Genomic DNA, 7,692 nt, shown 5'->3' with positions numbered 1-7,692 from the left:
TTTTATCGGCACAAGATTTCATAAAAGATATTGCTTCTCTAATATGTGGCTCTAGGGTTGCATATGCTCTTGTGATTTCTTAAGTCCTAGGTGAGGGTTGTTCTACCCCTTCCTCCTCTCTTAGGTTTACTCTTCTAGGTAAGAATGTAGGTTGGGGAAGACTAGAACTTGAAATTATAATATTATTTTTGAAATGGATTCAACTAGTTTCTCTCCCCATGTTTGGTTGACCCCTTAAATTATTGATGAAGTTTTCCATGTTCTATAAGGCTTGCAAAAGGGCCTAATTTGATTTCTCCATTTGGTTTAAAATAGTTTGTGTGGTTTCATTGGTTTCCTCCATTTATGATCTCACTTCATTTTATAGGTCATTCATTGTAGTTTTTGTTCTCCTTTCACAAGTGTGCATAGGCATTTACTCACAGGATGGCAAGATTATGCTTTGATACCACTATTATGCGCTGCTTCTAGATTGTAACCTAGAAGAATTTGTTAGTATTATATATAAATAAAATGCTATATACAAACATTTCCATAGTGTTAGTCGATACAAATATTAAATTGAATTCTACCCAAGATACCCTTCCTAATCATTCGGAAGAGCCCCTACTAAAATTACTCAACCCTCTAGTGAGGGCTATATCTCAGTTAGGTGATTATCATAGAAAGGAACATATTCCTTAGGTCTCTTGGGATCTCTAGTAATCACTATTGGTTGAGATCCCACCTCAACCAAGTCTCTTATCTCTAACATATGCATATGTTTGACCACTACAATATATATTGTCCCTAAGGGATTCTCTATAAATTCCCTCTCTATAGTCGAATTCAGGATCTCAACATTCGATTACAAATGCCCTCCGGTCTCTAAGCTCACTATATGTACATAATTGTTTATAGCAAATTTTAGTCTACTTCTAAGATATAATCTCTTACTATAGCATGCATCATACCTATGTGTGAAAAGATTGTATGCCTCTAAGCTTTCTTATATTGTTTTGTTCTTTAATCCTTATTTAATATTCTTATTAATAGTGTTGCTATATTTAGATGAGAGTTTTAGGATTAATTGGTAATGTTTCCCTCTTTTTTCTGTTACCCATGATGGATGTGTAGTTCAGGTTCTTGGTTGGAGATATCGTCTAAGCCCTACAAAAACTAACTGGAAATGGCTTCCTTCAAATATGGTCAATTCTTCCTCTCCTGTAGTATGGTGTGGCATCAGATATTTACTAGGTTTTAGCAACTCTTCCAATGAATCGGTTATTGATGCTTCACTTCGTAATTCTAGCATTCGCAATTTCTCCTTTCTGTGTCTGTAGTCTGAGTGATGTACTTACTGGCTTTTGCTACAATCAGTGCTCCTCACTCTTCCTGTCCACTATAGTAGTGCTTATACTGTTCAGGTATCTTGTCTGGCTGGATGTGCTTTGTTCTCCTACTCGATGCCTTCCTTCTCTCCCATGGTGACAGTGGTTATTTGCAGAAAGATGCCTTCGTTCCATGAGAGTGGGGGTAATAGAGTTTTGATGCCTGACGATATAGTTCCTTGAGTGCTTGTGCACTTTGATTTACCTTTGTTCTCTTTGGATGTTAATTGATGAATCTCTTTCTGTTCTCCCCTTGATAGGTATCGGTAACCTATACATATATGCACACACCATTGCGTTTGAATATTCACACCCTTTGGCATACGTTGATTTGATTTATTAAGTCTCGACCAATTAATAGATTAATTTGATAATTACATTTAAGTATTGGTTAGCATAAGTTTCATTTATAATTTCCCTATTAATAGGTATCACTTATAATAAGAAAATTAAAGAAAATAAAACACTTATAATTATAACTCATTATAATAATATACATCTATGTCTCTTATTAAGATTTAATTATAAAATTCTTTTAATTATAATTACAGTAGTATGCATTTATGTACATGTCTCTTATTAGGATCTCATTCTGGGTTTATTGCATAATATTGACTAAAAAGTCTAGGAGGAGTTCTCTGAAATCATTCACAGTCTTCCCAAGCAAGTTTTGATAATTTTTTAACCTTTTTTTGCACATAAAATAATGGAGAAAATATTTTTTTAAAAAATTTCCTTGGCTAAACTCCCTCTTTATGGATTAAACTTTTAAATGAAAGGAAATTGTGAAAAAGAAAGTACATAAAATGTAAATGTTTGATTCATCTTCCATAAACCCTAATGGGTGGGTGTATGAGTCACTTATAAAAAGAGATATGTTTGAAAATTTGAATCAAGGAGTTGACCTTGTTGTGCATAATAGGAGTCAAGGATGGTATCATAAATGCATGGATATATGGTTTTAGTCCTAGGTCTTTAAAACAAATATTCTTGATAATTATGTGCAATAAAGAAATAATGAATGCAAATAGAAAAAATAGTTCTTTCTTGATTGAGTATCTTTTACTTGCTCATCATTTGTTATAAAATTAATTTAATGGGGAATATTAATTTGGAATTGAGTAAAATGACTAGGAGAAGTTAGATGTTGCATGTTTTCCTCTAGATCTTGAACCAAATTTCTTAAATATTTGGTTGTTCATGACTTCATGATTGTCTTAGGAGATTTTGATTGCATTAAAATGGATATAAAAATGAGGGAAGATAGGATGTTCATATTCTTTATCCATCAATTTATCATTAAAAAAAAAGTCAAGATAACTACAAGATCAAATTTCTAAATAAAACCCCAACATGAGGTTCTAAGATAAAATTGATCCAAAAAGCATGGGAGAATTTTTTTAAAAATATTTTGCTCCTAAATATATATATTTTTCAAACATACTATGCCTTGTATTTGCAACCCAAATTTGAAAAAGGTTTTAGGATGATGGGAAGTAACTAAGAAAAATAGAAATGGGGTTGCTTGAATGAGGGATAACGAACAATAGATAAAAAATTCACTCGAATGGGGCTTAATAAATAATCTAATTATGGGTGATAATTTTTGTGGAAATTTTTTTTATCCCCACTTTGCAAGGATTATGAGAAAAAATCATACTCATGGTATAGTAGATAAATGCATAAGAATATTCTTTGAAAGGTTAAGGAGACAAAGAATCATTAAGCCCACAAGTGACTTATCTCTTCATCAAATCCAAGACCAAGATAAAAGATATGAGAGAGAGAGAGAGAGAGAGAGAGAGAGAGAGAGAGAGAGAGAGAGAGAGAGAGAGAGAGAGAGAGAGATTTGTATTCATGAACATAGTCTTTTGTTGTGACCTTTTAAAAGATTACAAAAAACTAGTACCAAAGTAAACAAGATACATTAAATGAGCTCTAGAATCCTCTTTACATGGTATTGGGGAATTTATTGAATGTGTATTGATCTAGAGATTGGATTATTTTTAAAACATGTTTGTTGTAACTATGGGTTGAATATTCTTGGTTGCAACTTATTCTGTGGGAGTAACAATATAGCATCTAAAAGTGCAATACTAAATTATCCTTTTGATAAGTGAATAATTTAGTTAATTTTCATCATGTAAATTTTCTACATTATTTCACATCTCATTATAAATTTTATTTGGGTTCCCCTTATAGTTTACTTAATTGCATGGTTTGGTTTCATATGTCTTTCTTAATGACTTCATGGTTCTAATTTTGAACCATGGTTACTATTGTTCACATGGAGTTTATTTCAGTTATATGTATTAGTTTTTGTAGCAACTAACGTGAGATTGTGTTTTTCAAGAATAGAGGATATTTTTTGGTCCGAATTGTTGTTGATATGATGTTTCAATGCAAATTTTTTTTTATTGATGTCAACATATGGCATTTATTGGTTAGGAAAATTTAGATTTTGTATGTTGTAGGCTATTGATCAGTCTAGTATAGAAAGCATATGATAGTCCTAAGTATGTGAGCATGGATTTTTATTGAAATGTCATGTAAAAGTTACTTTTAAAATAAAATCTCTTAATGTGCTAACAAGAGTGAGTTATTATTGATTTATTGAATAGCGATTGCAAGCTAGTGGTAGAGAATCACAACATGGGAAATAGTTGTAGTTTGGATAAAATATGACAGGGTATTGGAATTAATATTTGCAAACATAGAGGATGGTAGAAGAATTGGATTGGAACATATCTTAATTTTGATCTTTTGGTTCATGATGGATCGATTTCTAATATGTGGTGTGTGTTATAGAGTTCTAGTAGTTGACAAGATAGTGTAACATATAAATTTATCTAGTCAACATAAATTATCAATCTTAGAACTTCCCTTATGAATTTTAATTGTTGTATAACTTTTTAAGACATGTATGCCTAGCATGTTTTTTATAAAAAAAAATATTTATGCATTGTGGGTTTCCTAATAAGCCAACCTAATTGCTTGGTTGTAACTTGTAGAAATGAAATTTAATTTTCTCATTTGTATTGCATGGAATGGTATGATATATGCTAGATCATTGATTTCTATACTCTATGGTAAGATGCATGAGTGAATTATGTTATCAATCTTGATGTACTTGATTGGAAGGATATAGAAAATTAAGTTATCAATCATGTAGTTTAACAAACAAAGAATTCACCTTTATTCTTTTAGATAGCGAGTCTATTGAAAGTGGCATTAATATTATCTCTTTGAGAAATATGCTCATGGAATGAGCCTTTTTTCCCTTCATCTCCTAAAAGGGCTAGCAACCTTTTAACACAGGTATAGTCTTTTGACATGGATATATGTACTAAATAGATTATAATGACTGTAACATGGTTAGGGCCTCTAAAAGAAATATTTTTATATTACTCCATGATCTTTTTGGTATCATCCTGATAGGATATTTTCCCTTAATAAGTTTTTTCTCAAAAAAAATTGTTTTGTTATGGTGTTGGTTTTATTTTTCATTTTTTTATTTTTTGTATTTCTATTTGATGATCAACATAAAATTTTTAGACTTCATAGTTATTATTCATTATTGATTCACCCCCTACTCAATTGTGACGTATGAAGTTTGTTTACTTAAAGGAAGGAAGCTATGCAACTTTTTGGTGATAACTATGATAGTTGGGCATTGATTATAAGCTTTGTAATAGGTTTCTCATGGTGGTTTAAATACTAGAAAATTTAGTCTCTCCTGACCATTGTATTTTTTTCTAAATCTCTAGTTGGTAAGTTCCAATGGGGTATGCATGGATGGTGGGGGGATTTTCAGTGATAGGTGAGGAGTAATTAGGGAGATGGACCACCCACTATTTCCAAGGTATTTACAACACCCCTCAAACTTAGGTTGACCCATTGGTAGAGAGAGACTTACTGGGGACTATACACTCAATGGTGGATGAACAAACCAACCAAGGGGTCATAAGAAAAGTGACCGAAGATGAAGTTAGAAAGGAGGTCTTCACTATGGCAGCCTTGAAGGCCCTAGGCCTCGACAAATTTTCCCCAACATTTTTTCAAGATCCTTGGGAGACAATTAAGAATGATTTTATTCATGCGGTAAGGTACTTTGTCAAAACTTGTATAATTCTAAAAGAGTTGAACACAAATTTCTTAGTTTTGGTGCTAAAGGTTGATTCCCCAACTTTTTTGGAGGATTGGAGACTGATAAGCCTTTGTAATATAATCTCCATGATCATCTCCAAGGTAGTTGTGAATAGAATGAAACCTATATTGGATAAGGAAATTAGTGCTACTCAAATTGCTTTTTCTCCTAGTAGGAAAATCTTGGATGTTGTGATCACCTCTCATGAGGTCCTTCTCTCTATGGAGAGGAGTGAGAACCAAGACATGAAAATGGAACGTGATATTTTTTGGGCTTACAATAAAATGTGGAGAGAATATATGATTATAATTCTTGAAAATACTGGGTTTAGGGAGAATTTTATTACTCTTATTGGGAAAATGATAAATATTGTCCAATTCTATAAATTGGTTTAGGAATCCTTGTGACAATTCTTTTGGGACAAGTGGGGACTCAAGCAAGGAGATCCACTTAGTCTATTCATAATGGTTGTCAAGATTCTTGGTAGAAATCTCTTTACTGTGCCTTCTTGATGGGAAATTATGGGGCTCAAACTAGGTATGATTGTCTTGCCTAAGGTGTTACAATAGTTTATTGATGATACTTTTCTATATGTAATCTCTCCCATAAGGGACGCTAAGGCCTTGAAGAAAAATCTAAGTGTATCAAAAACATATAAATTAACACACATATAAGCTCTACTTCTTCAATATGGACCTAGCACTATAATAAAGAATTACAAAGGAGTTGTAATGTTAGGTTGCAAACCTCTACGAAATATATATGGGTCTCCCCTTTATAGTAAAAAAATCTACCCCACAATTTTTGAATACTATGGTGGAAATGATGTAGAGAAAGTTGGCAAGATGGAAAGGTAAGGTTATAAGAAATGTTGGTAGACTTTACCTCATTTTGGCCTCATTACATGATATCATTGTCTACCTTTTTTCTCTATTCAAAATCTCCAATCAATTTAGACATACACTTGAGAAGGCCTAGATGAATTTTTGATGCTTTAGAATGGAGGAGAAGATGAAATTGAGCTTAGTTAGTTGGGAAACGATGTGTATACCAATGTCCCAAGGGGGTCTGAAATTGAGGAAAATTGGGGATCCAAATAAAGCCCTCATGATGAAGATTGGCTAGAGACTGTCATAATTTTCCCTCTTGGCATGAAATCATAAGACCCAAATATTTGGGTGGTGGATCCTTCAATCAAGCTCTCAGAGCTCTACCAACTTCATCAATGATATGAAATAACATCATCAAAAAAAGGAAACACATAAGGGGAAATATTAGATGGAATGTTCAAGATCATAATCTAGTTTTATTTTCTAAAGATTATAGGTTAGTGATGCTCCTCTAATTCACACAAATTCTTCTACTATTAAAATAATAGAGGGTGACTAAGAATGGTAAAAAGGTGATGAACTATGTTCATAACAAGGAATGGAAGGCTTTTAATACTGTTACTTTGGGTAGAAAAAAAAAATTGGGTCTCAATTCCATGAAAGTCCATGGATTGAGATTGTGCTCTTTTAAAAATGCATACCCAATCTGAAATTTAAAAAATATTCAAAAATATGGGGAGATTTTAAATGTTGATTTTAATTTTTCAAAACAAGTACCCATTTTTTGAATTTCAAATAACGGTTGCCCATTTCTTACAACATGGGGTAGAATTTTTTTTATCCTACCTTAGATTTTTGTTTGGGATAGGCTTGATGAGACCAAGCCTATGCCTTGACCTCTAAAGATTTGGCTAAGGCATTGAACTAACAAATTCATGCTTTTTCATAAATTTTAGAGGGTCTTCCTGATCAATTTTATTTTATGAAAGAAAAACCCATTATAGCTCTCACTGTCCTGATTTTAGAAATGTAAATTTAATAGTGCTATGATTTTATTTTCTATTTTTGCATTATTTTTTAATCAAAGGTTGTACCTAAATGTAAAATAGTGAAGTTCACTAAAACTTTAATAAATTTTTTATTTTATAATTTTTCTTAAATTAATTTATATGTCATCAATTTGCATACAATTCTTTTGAGGTAAAAAAAAGAATTTTTCAAAAAAATGAAATTGTGATAAAATTATGGTATTCGTACATCAGAGGTTTTAAAATTTACCTCTATAGCTAATTAATAATTAACTAAAAAAATTATTTAATAAAAAATTAAGAATTTTTTTTATCAT

This window comes from Cupressus sempervirens, chromosome 7, assembly GCF_028749045.1.
Source record: "Cupressus sempervirens isolate cs-2001-9-10 chromosome 7, ASM2874904v1, whole genome shotgun sequence".
In the NCBI taxonomy this organism is placed as follows: domain Eukaryota; kingdom Viridiplantae; phylum Streptophyta; class Pinopsida; order Cupressales; family Cupressaceae; genus Cupressus; species Cupressus sempervirens.
The sequence above is the reverse complement of the archived record's forward strand: the minus strand, read 5'-3'. Positions refer to the sequence as shown.